We start from the raw sequence: 2956 nt of genomic DNA, 5'->3' as shown, positions 1-2956 counted from the left end.
TGTACGATATTTTAATTTATTTGACACAGCCAGTAGCAACCCTACAAAGTAGTGCCTAGCATTTTGTGTCCTTTTGTGTTTGTTCTAATGTAGAAAGACAGTGAAGGGTTTCAAGCCCGAAACCCAACAAGAAACATCCACAGATCCCCAAGTCAATGAGGACGTGCCGTCAACGTGTCTCTTTGTCAAGGATCCCTTCGTGTTATCTAGGTCATATCATCTCAATTGATCCCTACATGACATATATATATTTAAATATTTTAACTTAAGTTAAAAAATAAAGTACATTTAATTACATTTTACAGAGAGACTAGTTAAAAAATTTGTAATTTAGAACTATATCTAATAATTTTTTCGTTGTCTCACCTATAGTAAGGGTTACTCAACATGGACCCACTCACATTGCTATAATGAATAACCCCATACCAGACACTACACGTGTGTTTTGTTAGGGCATGAAAGCATGACTTTTAATTTGTTCTCCTTTTTCCCCCTCTGCCTAGGTAATTATCAAACACGTAGCCAAAGAAGAAAACAAATGTTGACGGGGCATAAGGATGAATGAATGGTATTCAGAGGAGGAATTAAGCCACAGCACATGTGCCAACTTGATGAAATGATATGATGGATGTATCGTTTAAGAACAAAAACTATGTGGTGGTCGGTTGATGGATGCTGATTCTCACACTCAGAAGCTGAACATAAACCAAAAATCACATGGTGTGTAACGTGTACTTTGAGTTCACTATAATTGGACGCGAGTCAGAGTTTAGTCATATCATATTCTCATTTTCATATATTCAATGTCTCGTTTCTATGTACGTGTCTAGTTTGCTACGTAGGTAGCATATTTAGCATTAGCATTTCCAATAGCATACAAATGAAATGTTTCATGCAGTTCGAGGCCAATTGAGATGGATATATCGGATTCGTATCTATACGTTCAGGCTGATTAGAGTTTTTAATTAGTGATTAGTGTTATTTGAATATCATATGGCATTTGATTTGATTCTGTTGGCTGTTAATTAATTAATTAAGATTAGCACATGGGCCTTAATGGTGGAACTTATTGCATGACCTGAATTGTCAACACCAGAAAACAAAACACATCGTCTTTAACTTTATATATGTGTCAACGTACCAAACTGGCTAGCTAGCTTTTCCTCTTTTCCTTTTTATTATTTTCACGAATGAATGAGTGGTAAACTAAAGCACGCACCCAATAAATTAGGTTTTAATTGATTTGTTGACACAGATTCCAGTCACCTGCTTGTACCGACTTTCTCAGAGTGATGGGACATATTTTCACATCTAAGGAAACCCAATTCTTTAACTATATATATAAATTCAATTACTTCTGGAGCTCATTCAATCAACAAAAGCGTTCGTTCCAGAACTACCTAGAATCCTAGATCGATCAACATGTGTTGCCTTCCCAACTCCTTTAAAGGAGGGTATCAAGTTTCAGACAATTATGAGAAAGCAAAACCTAATAACTGAATAAAGTGTAATTTAAATATATTTTCGATCTTATAAAATAAACGAATTTTAATTTTTTTCGCAGTAAAAAAATTATTATTATTTTTTATATTTTTAAAATTTAAAATTATTATTTTTAATCTATCTTATTAGAAACATCTAATCGAATCTTTTCCTCGTACACCGCTTGTAATTTAGGTTTGATTCTCAAATTTCTTTATTGGTACATAATATATAAATTTCACTATAAGTCATCGCTGAGATGGATGATCTTCCCCCGATATAAACGTTTTATTATCACTTTTCGACGAGAGTATAATAAATAAAGAGTAGAATAAATGTATTACTTTTGATAGAAGTATAATTTTATTAAAATAATTTACATGATTAATAAATATATTATTTTTAATTGTAGTAGTTGAATAATTTATAGAGTACGTGTAATTAAGAAAAAATAATTAATAACACCCGTGATCTTGATTATGAGTAATATATATGACAAATTATTTAGACCAATAAAAAATTAATATGATTACTTTTAATTAGTTATATCATAAATTCAAGTTTTATTTTAAATATAAGAGTACCATCTACTTTAAGTGGTCGTCATATTTAATGATAGTTACAAATAAATACATAGAATATAGTAAATAAAAGGTATAAAAAAGATTTAAATTTTTAAAGACTAACAATTATTATTTATAATTAAGATAAAAAAAAATCCATTTTGTTGATTATAATTTAGACCAAAACTATTCCATTAAATTAAAGTGAGAACCATTTTTTTGAAATATTGTTCATGTTATAATTGCAATTATTGTAGGACAGAGGAAGTAAACTTTACTTCCTAAACTACTCTTAAATATTTATTGAAAATAGTAATGATAATTAATTCAAGAATTATTTTAAAAATTAATTAAAATTTATTTATACTTATGAAAAAACATTAGGTACTTTTTTTTTTTTTTTTTTACTTATTCAAGAGTATAGAGAAGAGCGTTTTTTAAAGCACACCAACCATGCAATATTCAAGCAAATAACTAACAAAATCTAACCTATTCAAACTCTAGTAAAGAAAAGGTTTTATATGAAAAAAGAAAAGTGAATCTTCACATACCAACCTATTAACTTAAGGTATTGTTTCTCGATCAAAAGATTGCAAGTCAAACGAATTGCCTGCAAGTTTTATTTGTATATTCACCTCTTGCTAAGTGTTACTAATACTTTTATAAAATAGGACCCTAAACAACCACCATCATTACTGGCAAAACTCCTATAGGGTAAAGTGATCGAACATATATAGGTCCTTAGTTAACGAGTACAAGTGTTGAACAACTTAAATTAAAAATTTTTGGCAGCAATATATAATTATTGTTAATATACTACACTGTGCAGTTTAATATTTTTATACGTAAATAAAGAATAATAATAATTTTTTATAACTTTTCTTTTTATACATTTTAACTAAAAGGTGTTT

The sequence above is a fragment of the Cajanus cajan genome, chromosome 2, assembly GCF_000230855.2.
Source record: "Cajanus cajan strain Asha chromosome 2, NIPB_CcT2T_4, whole genome shotgun sequence".
Lineage (NCBI taxonomy): Eukaryota > Viridiplantae > Streptophyta > Magnoliopsida > Fabales > Fabaceae > Cajanus > Cajanus cajan.
Note: the sequence above shows the minus strand (reverse complement) of the source record.